Consider the following 13,564-nt stretch of genomic DNA (forward strand, 5'->3'; position numbering starts at 1 on the left):
AATATAGTACCATGTCTTGTGTGTATGGAAATTGTATCACTAAATGCCAAGCATTACATTTTTAATAGCTATTTTGTATAATATATTGCTTCTGACTGTTCAGTACATGATTCATTTTTATGATAACATAATCTCTGGTTGAAAAAGAAAGAGTTATGTTGGGCCACTGTTTATTCCACTGGGTGAATAGTAGATACTTCTTTGTCCTTAAGTATCTATTCAATTCAAGCCTGGCCCAGAGCAAGATAGTTCTAAGAGGGAGGGTCAGATGGAAATGTTATTGATCCCTGTAAATGGAAAGAATTTTGTACAGAATAATTACCCATATAGACATCAACAAGAGGACCATCACTTAGAATGACCACCTTGGCGTAACCTTTACCGTTCACATGAAAAAAGAGCATTGAAAATACATTTGTTGAAACCGATCAGCATAACAAAAGGAGTTTGTGATTTCAGCCATTAATACTCACTTACTGTTTCCTCCAGAGCCTGAATTTCCCAAGTGAGAGCCTGAGATCGTCTCTTCAGTATGAGTGTTTAGTTCATCTTTTATTACTCCTCTAACTAAACTTAGGATAGTAGTAATTCCTCTTTGTGAATTCCATACTTGACCCACCTTTCTCATTGTCAAGATGGAGAAGTTGGTGCCGGACACTCCGACCACAGTTGTGTGTGTGAGACTCGGGTATCGTCCTGCTTGAGCAAGTGTCACAGCACTTATCAAAAGAAATAGAATTTATATCTTTTTAAAAGACTGGTGTCGAAAGCCCAGATGAAACCCGAGAGTGTCTACCTCCATTGATTATTAGTGGTTTTCCTAAAATGATCGTCTGGGAGGGCTCGTCTTCCCTGGTTGAGAATGAGAAGCTCATAGTCTTGTCAACCAGTTACCGGGAGGTAGGAAAACAGAGATAAGAAATCATGGTGTTTGCTTGTACTGAACAACCCTTACCGCTTAAAAGAACTTTCCTTTACCTGATCTCATTAGATCCTCACACAGCCCCTGTGTTAGAAGGAGGACAGGAGCTATATTAGAAAAGGCAAAGCTGACTGCAAACCAGAGACGGAGTGACAAGGCCAGTGTTCAGGTCAGGGCTGCCCCTTGACATGTCTCCTTAGCCAAGTCATTGGGCCTTTCAGAGCCTTGATTTATTTTACAGGGAGTCCTATTGCCTTTCTCTGAGAGTTACCTCAAAATTAAATGTGTGAGAGCACCTAGCATGTAATAAATACTAAGTAAACGAGAACAGAACCTGAAGCTCCATCATCGATTTGCAACTAAGAGGATTCAACTGGCTGCCCAAGGTCAGACAGCTACCAAGGCAGGGATGGGGTTGAACACCTGTGAACCTTGCTGAGTGTGCTAGAGGGGTCCCCCCCTCACAGTTTCCGCTGTAAAAGACTCGTGTGAAGAAGCTAGATTTCGAGAGTAAAGGACAACGGGGGCTTAAGCAAAGGTGTGAACACACAGGGTTGTGTTATTCACTGGTGTGAGCCAAAGGCCGCCTTTATTCTCCTGTACAGGAAACCCCTCTCTTTGACCACTCTTTGCACCTCCTGAAAATTTTTGGCATGATGCTCTGCCACCAGATCACAAATCATTCACACGTAGCAATAATATGAGTTGCTTTCCAGATTCAGAAGTTTTATAGGATAAATTTTGCTTTGATTTTTGATGAATTAACAGTTGCAGCGCCAGGGTTGATTATAACCTATTCAGTCGAAAATAGATGTTTTGCAGCATAACTAAAGTGAAAAGAATACAGCATTGAGAGGTGAGAGCCCTTTCTAAAAGGTGTATATGACTAGCCAAACATATGAATAAATCAGATATTAATCACTGCGATATTTTGCAAAGGTGTAAATTGAAATTCCAGAGCGAGAGCTTGACTCATTTGATTAACAATGAGATTAATACAGCAGAATCCCACTTGAACATAAAATTGTTACACTCATAATAATCCTATATAGTTACTTTGAGAGCCAAATTGAAACTCTTTCTGATATTTACATAGAATTATGAGATACATTCTGTATGTGTTTACCATGTGCTTACTAGCTAAAGGGTTTTTAATGGAGAAAGGTGCCTAAAAATATTCTTATGTTTGCATTGAATTTATTCTCAAAACGCTATGATATTGCTATAGTTTAGAACTTATTAGTTTCCCTGGTGAGTATGGGAAATCGATATTAAATTCAAAATAAAGATTATAACACAAAAATCTTTCACTTAAAAATGTTTTCTCCTTAAAAACAATTGGGAGCTAGCCCATCTTTTGACAGATTGCCAAGCTACTGGTAGAATTAAAAAAGAATTTTTTTTGTAGAAATATCCAGGGTAAGAGGGCAAACAGGAGTTATCATTCATGAAAATTACATTCATGGTTCAACCACATTGTTACTGACTCATGTATGTAGGATGTGTTAAAAAGAAGAAGAAGACTTCTATTTAAATGAAATCCCACTTATTCAGTCATCTATGAGAAAGTGGCAGAATCTAACATTTTAGTATTGGAATGACTATAGGTTCATGAATATTCCATCACTGACAGTCGCCAGGATCTTCAAATAAGCAACAACAGAAGGTCAGAAAGAAGCAGAGAACACATTACTGAGTTTTAGTTGATGTTACAGTTTGATATCGAGTGATAAATTTTTCCATACAATTGGTCCTTCTCATGGCTGTGGCTGACAAGCATTTATGATATATAGCTCATGCCCCTCTTGAGTGTTTCCTAAGACCACTGTCTGCCCAGGGCATTGTTTTCCTGACATGTTAATTAATTCTATAGGACCCAAGAATTCTACTTCCTACTTCCTGAATTGTCCCATCCAGATAGCAAAGTCATAGCAAGAATGAGTTGAATGTTAATTTAAAATAAAATAAGCATGTCAACAGAGTTGGACCTAAGTGAGAATTTGTGAAAATGATGATTATCATCTAGGAAAAGCAGGACAACTTCATGCAGTTGAATTTTGCTTCTGGAACTTCCTGTCTCCAGAAAGATATTTTATAACCTTGGATATAAATGCCCTGATTTTTGAGTCTTTCAGTGACCCTAGAAGGCTGTGGACAATTATTAGGAATAATAATTTTTTTATAAATACCTCCAGGGTACAAGAGTTAGAAAATTTCAGTTATAGTCTGGAAAAGGCAATGTAACAAGCTGATAAATAAAAGACCAAATATCTTCTTTCCTTTTCTGCTGCTTGAGACAATACAAGTCTCCTATGTGATGCAGGAATGTGAATTGCAGTAATAAATCTTAGCCCTTCTTTGTGTGTGATGCAGAAGAGTGAGTAAGCAAATAGTGGGTTTCTTGCCTTTTCTTATGCAAGTTGTCATGTGGTCCACACTGCATACTAGCGCTAAGCCCAGCCTATTATACAAACCAAAGTACTGAAATGGCAGTAGTAAAAGTTAAAAAGGAGTTTTTTAATATTGGGATAAGATGATATTCTGAAGGCCAGTTCAAGAAATGTGAGGCCCAGCAACAGAGCCACCTACCCCAAGGATGGCTGTGACATCTCTTGGGGTCTGTGCCTTGAGCCTTCTTGTGAGCAGGCCATGGCCTGACCATTCCTTCTGTATCATGCCAGACAGGCTCTACCCAGCACTGGACATAGCCAGATACAGAAAGCAATGAAATTTAGTAAATCAAAGTGACATAAATTTCAGAATTATTAGAATTTTACTAATAGCATCCTCTCTCCAAAAAAAAAAAAAAAAGAATAAAAAAGGAATAAAAAGTCTACTAACATTGATTGAGTGCTCCTTCAAATCCCCCTTGAGGATAATCTGGATGTTTAACAAATCACTCTTCACAAGTTACGTGCTATGTGTGGGTCAGGTCCTAGTCTGGAAGTTTTATAGATACGTTATGATACTTAATCTTTACTGGTCCCTCTCGAGGTAGGTACTGTAATCCGTATTTCTGTAAAGAGAGAAAGGGAGGGACAAAGGACTTAAATAAAGCAAACATTTAAAGCCCGTCTGCCACTCCAGTGGTCTTTCCGGAACACTCCCAACCGTAACACCTTGCTATGTTATGAAGAGTGTAAGTGAAATTGTTAGTATGTTCCCACATGGGATGATGGCTAAATGGAACTTGTGACCGTGGCTCACACCATGAAGTGGGTCCTCATCATTTTCAAGTCAGGCAAAAGCCAGTCAAATCAGGTTTGGGGTTAAAGGAGACACACAAAGAACCCAACGAGTTAAATGTTAGGTCCATACGCAGCCTCGATAGGAGCTGAGCACTAAGAACTGACTCACGGAATCACGGGTGTATTATAGGACTTCTCCCTCTCCTAAGCCCTTGCCTCATCTTCTATACAGCTTTTTGTGTACTTGATTCTCATATTCTTTTTAATATATTCATACAAAAATAGATAGCATAATAAAGATTTTATTCACATCTGTATTTATTAGGCATAAATACTCTTACGCATATAATCTTTTTGTTTATGGAGATGGACTCTCTTGAAGTCTTTTTTTTTAAGTTTCTGAAGACAATCATATTTCAAAAATAGAAATAGTTTCATTAGAGTAATAAGACTGCAAATCATCATCAGAACCTGATAATAACCAGAATTGTTCATAGAAAGATTAATAATTAGAAAATAAGCCAATATTAGTTATTCTTTCAGGAATTCATTATTATATAAAAGCTGATGTTACTTGGGGTCATTCTTTTTCTCTTTGAATTAATGTCAGTAAAGAGGGATATATGCCCAGATGTGAAGCAGAACACCTATTTATATTTTTTCTACTTTTTTAAATGTTTATTTATTTTTGAGAGAGAGAGACAGACGGAGAATGGGGGAGGGGCAGAGAGAGGGAAACACAGAATCTGAAGCAGGCTCCAGGCTCTGAGCTGTCAGCACAGAGCCCGATGCGGGGCTCAAACTCACGAACTGGGAAATCCTGACCTGAGATGAAGGTGGACGCTTAACTAATGAGCCATCCAGGTGCCCCAAGCAGAACACCTATATTTAAAGCTCAGCTCAACTTCTTACTCACCTTCGATGACACTTAACTTCACAGAGCCTTTATTTATGCATCTGCAGAGTGTAGATAATAGAACCTCCCTCGCTGAGCTCTTTGAGAACTAAATGCCACCGAGTTTCTGAAGTGTGGTACTGTGTAGCAAAGTTGGCAATCAATCAACAAAAACACACTGAGTCCACATCTGACTGATTGGCCCGTGGAAGAGTAAGGTTTTCCATTTTCAAAGAAATTTCGAATTATGGCCATCGTACTATTATTTCAAAGCACGTGAGCACAATTCCGTAAGGGTTTTAACACAATTAAAAACAAAGGAGGCATTCTGGCAAATTGAGTTTTCAATAAAGCTAGAAGAGCAATCCATTTGACTCTAGCAAAGCTGATTTGTATTCATCTAAAAAGTGATCTTTATTCTTATCTTACATAAAAATAGTGCATCTAGTTTGTGAAGGGAATGTTTTCCCATCTGCTACCTCAGATAGCTCTCATTTTCACCTGTTGACTACAAAGCAGGACATATTTTGTGCTTGCTCCTTCATGCATTTATACTGAACATTTTTCAAAGCATAAATTCCTATGGCTTTTACGTTTTTACTCTTTCAACAACTTTAAGATTGAGTCCAACGCTCAGTTATCTCTGGAAATAAAGTGTTTGAAAGCTTTTGTTACTTTCTGCCAAGTAAAACAGACATAGTATTATAATGATAATAATTGCTTGGATGTGCGACAAATTAAAGAAGGAGGGTTTTTTTTAATGTTTTATTTATTTCTAGGAGAGAGAGAGAGAGAGAGACAGTATGAACAGGGGAGGGGCAGAGAGGGAGTCACAGGCTGAAACAGGCTCCAGGCTCTGAGCTGGCAGTCAGCACAGAGCCCGACACGGGGCTCGAACCCACGAACTGCGAGATCATGACCTAAGCGAAAGTCGGACACTTAACCGACTAAGCCACCCAGGCGCCCCTAAAGAAGGAGTTTATATAAAGGTTCACTAAAAATAGTTATGTGTTGGATTTTAAAATTATATTTTCTGTTTTGAAAAGGCTACTTCTAGGAAGAGTGATGCATGTTACTTAGGTATGGCTGCAGTAGCAAGGGCGCAATATTGGGGCTGGGCACGAATTTCAGAGAACAGATCAAGAGAGATAATATGTCTTTTGGGGAGAAACGGAAACGTTTTCTTCCAGCCAGCCAAGGAAAATGAAATTGTCGAGAACTCTGTTTTCCCCAGTATTTACAGCTCAATCTCTCTCTCTCTCTCTCTCTCTCTCTCTCTCTCTCTCTCTCTCTCTCTCTCTCTCTCTCTCTCTCTCTCTCTCTCTCTCTCTCTCTCTCTCTCTCTCTCTCTCTCTCTCTCTCTCTCTGTGTGTGTGTGTGTGTGTGTGAGAGAGAGAGAGAGAGAGTGAAAGAATGTAATTTGGGGCAATCTGAGGGCTATGTCCTGATTCCCATGTAACATTAAAACTTTACAAAATTGCTGTAGACACAAAGTAGTTAGATTTCTGGGTTAAGTAGCAATGGGAGCAAAATAAATAAAGCAATACAGTGGAGTAATATAAAGACAATTTATTTGCACTTATACTTTTATTTGACCTGAAGCATATGGTGTTAGACCAACAAATTCATCTGTTTCTGGTTATCTCTAAGACTAGGTAATTACATAGTTCTGTAACAGTTTATATTACCGTGGCTTACGTGTTTGCTATTGTAATCCTCAGTCCCCACAGCTGCTTCAACTGTCCTGAGCCGCAGGAAGCCCCATTTAATGGTTAGGTAAATTGGGGGGCTGGGAGAGGAGGTGACTTGCCCCGGGTCATACAGAATTAATCCAGAAATGAGGCTAAAAACAATGAGAAGCCGGTTCCCAGTACAGGACTTCTCCTGAGCCCATCTCGGGGGAGGATTATGATCCATCCACGTAGCCAAGAACTGACATGCGCAGGCTACATCTGAATCCGATTTAATCGGCATAGTTTGCATATCTCTCCATTAACTGGGCACTTTAAATCTTGCAAAGCACAGTTCTTGTGTTCATGTGACACCTTTGAGGGAGCTCACAAAGCCATATCCATCCCTTTCTCACCTGTTTTAGATACAGGACAGGTAACATCCTTCATGCAACTGTAATGCAAATGGATTTCAATCTAATATCAAGGCAGTTCAAGTTTATGTTTGTTCATTTTAACCATTCAGTGCCCACTAGAGAACAACGAAAGAAACTAAAAGCCACCAGGAAAAGTGGATCTGTTGTAAGAGTAGAGAAGAAGAATATCTCTTGTTAATCTCTGTCTCTCGCTCTCTCTCTCCTTCTCATCTCCTTACATCCGCATCATTCAGAACTTGATGCCTCCTGAAACTGAATCCATCACTGCGTAGATTACTTAAGACCGTAAAATGAAGAAACACTGAGCACCAAAATGTTGGACTACAGAATAGCTTTCAGTGTAGTGAGTCTCTGATATGTAGAAAGTGGAGCCAAGCAACTATAACAACAGTACATTGTGGACATTTCTGCAAAGCTTGATGAGTAAGCTCTTTAGAAATGGTGCCCACCCAGGAAGGGTGCTTCTTTTTGCCTCCCTTGCACAGTATCAATCTCATTGTCTGATTCTGTCTATGGTACGCTGTGAATACGAATGGCTTAGAATAAGTCCTGGGTGGCAAAAACTGGATGAGATCACGAGAGGCCACACGTGTGGGTAAAAATAACGGTTAGCGGTGGCTCTCTGCGGAACTGTAGTTACCAGAAACAGAGAGCCTGGGCCCTTCCCATGGCCAAGTCTGCTGGAGCTCAAGAGCACGATGCAAATCTCACATGCAAAAAGTAGAGCTACTCCTGGATTCAAGACCATGTTCAAATTCAGGTCCTCTTGTGTCTCTAAGACTCCAGCTTCTTGGTTCCACAATGGAACTTGCCTTCCACATCTCCAAGTAACGGTAGTTAGCTAACAAAAACCCTTTGTGTTTTTGTTCTCTTTCCTGTGTTTCCCATCCTATGGTGGAGTGTGTTTTTACCTCTTCCTTCCCCATGGGGGCAGCAGGGTGGAGTGATCAGAAGTGAGGGTAGCTGAGTGTTTGGTTGGGAACCCCCTTACCTTCCACCGCTGTGCACGGCAGGCCAGTTTCCACAGTCCCCCTGCGTCGCTTTTTCTCAAAACCACCCCTACTTAGGACTGAATATAAAAAAGCACACAGCCTGACATCTTATTCCTCTTGTTACCCTTCTGTTTGGCTTCTGAGCAAGAAGTCTATTTCCTTTTTGTTTTTTTAAGACTGATTTCTAAATGGCTATGTGTCAGTTATACCTCGTGAAAGCTAGGGGTAAAACAACACGTCTAAATGTATGCTTGACGCTCCCAAGATTCCTATGCTTTTAAATGTTGAATGTTGTTAAATGTTGAGTCTCTCACTTAGGGCCGACCTCCTTCTACCTCCAAATGTGCTTTGGTCTCCCATCTTCTGCGAAGGCAATGCACAGCTATTCCCGAAGGTGGCTATTTACTCGAGCATTGGTCGCACCTCTCCCTCGTTCTTCACCACCTGTGTCTCCAACGTAGCCTCCACTTCTGTGAATGACTAGACACCATGGACCTCATTTCTCTTCTGTCGTGACCGCAGTTTGCTCACCCGTAAAATGCAAAGAAGGGAAAAGAGGAAGCGTTCATTCAAGAGAAGGAGCACATTGATCTCTTCGATCTTGTCCTGTTTGGATTTGATACTATGACTCCCTGAATTGCGAGCCCCGTCTCCGTCGCCAGTCAGTCTTAAATGTGAAAGCCCCGCTTCCCGCCAAAGTTCTGCTTGTCTGTCTGCGTTCCTGTGATCTTAGCCAGCCCCTCAGTTTCCACACGCCTTTATTTAGGGGACTGACACATCTGCGTCTCCCACGCTACTCTCATTTTCAACCTCTAATTCCATGACTTCAGATGCCTTGTGAACACCCCTCCAAGGTTTTCTGCTAGCACCTCAAATTTACCAGTGTCCTCACTACACCTAGCTCCTCCCCCGAACTACACCGACGTTACCAATGTTCTCCTGGTACACGATGTGAAACCTTGCTATCATCATTTTCCACTCACAGGTCTCCAAAGCCTCTTTCCATCTCTGTGCTGTCTCACACATTATTACTTCCTGCACATTCCAAGTACCAGTACCCCAAATGCAGGAGACTTAGAACCATTCCAAGCAAGAGGAAGTCAGGAACAGTTCGCAGTAATGTTCTTAAGGTCCTAATGTATTTCTTCTCTTCCCATTCCTAATGCTCAAATTACCAGAATTATTATTTTAAGACATAGTTTTAAAATGTCAATGCTCAGAAATCTTTGATGGATTCCCCATTCCCCATTAAATAAAAGACACACCTCTTGGGCAGAGCTGACATCTCATGGTACGGTGGCCTCATCCTCCTTAGAGTTATGTGACATGGTGGCCCTGTCTTCCCCATGGTCTGATATCAACTGTTACCCACCACCTCGTATAGTCTTACTTCTCTTGAGTTCTCAGCTATCCAAAAAATGAAACACTGTCCTTTGATGAATGCCTCCCATACTTTTCTGCCCACCCAAAATTGATTTTACTTGGAATGTCCAACTTTCTGACCTCTGCTTTCTACAATTCTACTCATCCTTCAAAATTCCATTCAAAATGCTCTCAAGTGAATGTCTGCTATTTCCTACTTCTGTGTTCTCAGAACGAGGGGACCCCTCCCATGGCTTTCTACCACAATCTGCCTTTAATTGTTGACGTGTGTCTTAGACCCTCTACTATTATATGTGAATTCTATGAATAGGACGAAATAGCTCTTTGAATTTTCCTCAACGTAGAGTGTTAACCATATTTTGTATATGGTAACTCTTCTAGTTATTGAACAGACTGATGTATTATCACATATATCCCATCTTTAATAAAACCCCCCACAATGATTATCAAAATTATGGGCGTAAAATGTTTTGTAAAATGTATAAGAGGACTATACCTCACTTCTCTGATTTTGTACCAACATAATTTTTTAAAAATATTTTTCTATTTTCACACCCAACCTTTGGTGAATAATACATATCCATCTGGGAAAGTGTGAGTCATGTGTCATAACATATATAGCCTCCCAGCTTTTTAAATTGGAAGCCTGTGGGGTTTTTTTTCTTTTTTTTTTTTAATGTTGTTAAGAGATCATTTTAGTCATAGTTTGAATTTTGAACTTTTGGCAACTAATAAGTACCCTTAGTTGATTTTGAAAAACACATTTTTTAACAGTATTAATTAAAGTGAACGCAAGACATCTGAACATTGAAATTTTGCTGGGACAGTTCTTTTGAACACAGCAATTCACTTCTTATCCAGGACTACCATTAGATAAGCTCCCCCTTAGTAACTGGGTGGCTCAGTTGGTTAAGCATCTGACTTCAGCTCAGGTCATTATCTTACAGTTCGTGAGTTCAAGCCCTATGTTGGGCTCTGTGCTGACAGCTCAGAGCCTGGAGCCTGCTTCAGATCCTGTGTCTCCCTCTCTCTCTGCCCCTCCCCTGCTCACGCTTTGCCTCTCTCTCCTTCAAAAATAAATAAACATTAAAAAATTAAGAAATAAAATCTTATTTCAAAATATCTAAAAAGATCTTCCATTGCTGAAGGATTTCTTTCATAGTATAAATTGTCTTCTTTAAATTGCTATCAATTTTCTTTTTAAACATAATTGTTTGAATTAGTAATACAGTCATATGATTGAACTCCCGGATGTAACCCCTTCCTACCCCTCATCATTCCATTTCTGCCCCACCACCAAAATAGGTAACTACTGGCTTTGTTTCTTCTGTTCTTTTTCTTCAGAGTTTATAGATTCTTACTCCCTCTCCCACTTTTTCTTCTTACAAAAGATGACTTTTTTCTGCTCTTTTATCCCTAGGAAGTCTTCTGTATAAATGCTTCATTCTTATGTATTCTTTTTTTTAGTTTTTTATTGTTTATTTATTGTTGAGAGAGAGATACACACAGAGTGTGAGCGGGGAAGGAACAGAGAGAGAGGGAGACCCAGAATGAGAAACATGCTCCAGGTTCTGAGCTGTCAGCACAGAGTCCAGCTCTGTGCTGGACTCAGCGATCGAACCCAGAAACCATGAGATCATAACCTTAGCTGAAATCGGATGCTTAGCAGACTGAGCCATCCAGGCACCCCAATTCTTATGTATCTTGACACAAAGTTCCATTATGTAAATGGTTCATAATTCCATTAACATATCTACTGAAAGGTATTTTGTTTTCACTTTTTCGCTATTCCAAACAATGCTGCAAAAAAGAGCCTCGCACATTCTGTATAAATGCAAGTTGCAGTGGAATTTCTGAATAAAAACTGCGTATGCATGAGTAATTTTAGCAAATATGCCAACTTGTGCCATACCAATTTACATTGTCATTATCTAGTGTGGAAGTATCCAATTCCCCCGGCAGTATCAAACTTTTAGATTTTGGTCAATTTGATAAATGAAAATAATCTAAGTATATTCTTCCTATAATCAAATGCCAATCATCATCCTTTTTTCCATTAGAATCTGTTAAAATGTATCCTGATGTGAGCTAGGAGGTATGGATACAATTTAGTTTTTTCCTTCAGTTGGTTTACCAGTTATCTCAATATCATGTATTGAGTGAACCGTCCATCTTTAATTAGTGGCTTGAGATGCCCCTGCTGTTCCACAGTAAATTCATGGATGTAGTTGAGTCAATTTCCAGAGTTTCTATTGTACAGTCTTTCTCTTCCTGTACCGATATTCTATCATCATTTTTCTGGTATTTTAATATATTTTAGTATCTATTACTATTATCCTTCTTCATTGCTCTTCCTGGCTATTTCTGTTCACTTTTTTATTTGTACTCTAGGACAGCTAGTCCAACCCCATAAAGCAAAAAATTCCTAATAATCTTTTAATAGTATCACACTATATTTATAAACTCATTTACAGAGTCCTTTTCTTGAAGAACATTGTGTGTGTTTCCATTTCTTCAAGTCGTCTTTTGTGACCCTCACTAGTGTTCTGAGATTTTATTCTTATGTATCTTGCACATTGTTTCTTATTAAACTTATTACTATTACTAGTATTTCATGCTGCTACTGTAAGTGGGGTTTTTCTTTGATTATATTTTCTATCTGATAGGAGATTTTCTAAAACAAATTAAAATATTAGAACCTATGAAATATAGGTAATGCTGTATTCATAGGAAAATTCTTAGCCTCAAATACCTATGTCAGTAAGTATAGGAAATGCTTTAAAATGAAATAAATAAATTCAATTTAAGATATAGGTAAGTTAGAAAAAGAAAAACAAAATAAATTTATGAAAAGCAAAAGACAGATTTTTTTTTTTTTTTTTTGCAAAAGACAGATATTTAAAAAAGAGAAGAAAACAAGTTAGGAAACAAAACTAGTAGAACTGAGAAATAAAAATCCAGGATTTTGAAAAGATAATAAAATAGGTTCAAGAAAAGAGTAAAGCACAAAATATATAAAATAAACACAGAACCCTACGGAGGACTAAGAGAATTGGAAGAGACTACTTTGTTCATTTCTTTGTAAATAAGTTTGGAAAATCTGGGAAAATACAGTTTATGAAAAACTGATCACAGAAAAAGATAGAAAACCAAAATAGACTTAATAGACTTATTTCTTCAAAAGAAGAAAATGAGAAGGTTGCCCCCCCTCCCCAATAAAAATAGTAACATATCTAAATGGCTTTCGAGGAGAATTCTAACAGATATTTAAGCTGTTCAAATCTGTTCAGAAGTACCAGGTGGACCAAGGAAAATTGCAACTTATTTTGTACGGAGCGATTACCAAAACTTGACAGAAATTGCACACACACACACACACACACACACACACCAAAACTAGAGACCAACCTCACTAATGAATATCAACACAAAGACTAACTGAAATATTAAAAAACAGAAATCATGAGTAAGAATATATCTGAACAAGTGAGGTTTATTTCAGGAATGCAGGAGTGGCTCAATATTAGCAAATGCACGAATTTCACATAAATTACATGATAAGTCCATAGCAGGATTTTACAAAATTCAAAACTCATTACAACTTGATAAATCAGGATTCAGTGAATACTGTCTTAATGGATGGAATGCATTTATCTTGGCATAAAAATCACACTCATATCTAGAGTTCATGTCAGTGAATATTGGATAAGGCCACCCCTTATAACATCCGCTTTTAACACATTGAAAGTACTAACCAATATGACTAAACAAAAGATATATTAAAGACATAAACATTGGAGAAAAAGAAGGCACGACTATCCTCACTTGCAGATGATTTTGTATTATACTTGGAAAACCCAGGAAAATCTATTAGAAACCTACTACAAACAATAGGGGAATTCAAATACAAATGCAATAGAAACAAATTAATACTTTTCGTATGTAATTGTCACTCTTAACATTTATCTGAATAATGTGTTTTCATTGTCCTGTCAGTTGAGCATCAAAAGTTACTACTTTTAACTGCCAGATTTGTGGATCATGATTTGACCACAGGCAGAATCTGGCATCTTTTTG

General features: G+C 38.6%; 1 protein-coding gene across 1 annotated transcript in view; it reads left to right on the forward strand.

Moving 5' to 3' along the window:
* The window catches only part of TOX (thymocyte selection associated high mobility group box), a 145,966-nt gene that overhangs the window by 53,142 nt on the left and 79,260 nt on the right, over positions 1-13,564 (forward strand). The gene's annotated exons all lie outside the window — the stretch shown is intronic.

Source organism: Crocuta crocuta, unplaced genomic scaffold (genome assembly GCF_008692635.1).
Source record: "Crocuta crocuta isolate KB4526 unplaced genomic scaffold, BGI_CrCroc_1.0 scaffold20, whole genome shotgun sequence".
Lineage (NCBI taxonomy): Eukaryota > Metazoa > Chordata > Mammalia > Carnivora > Hyaenidae > Crocuta > Crocuta crocuta.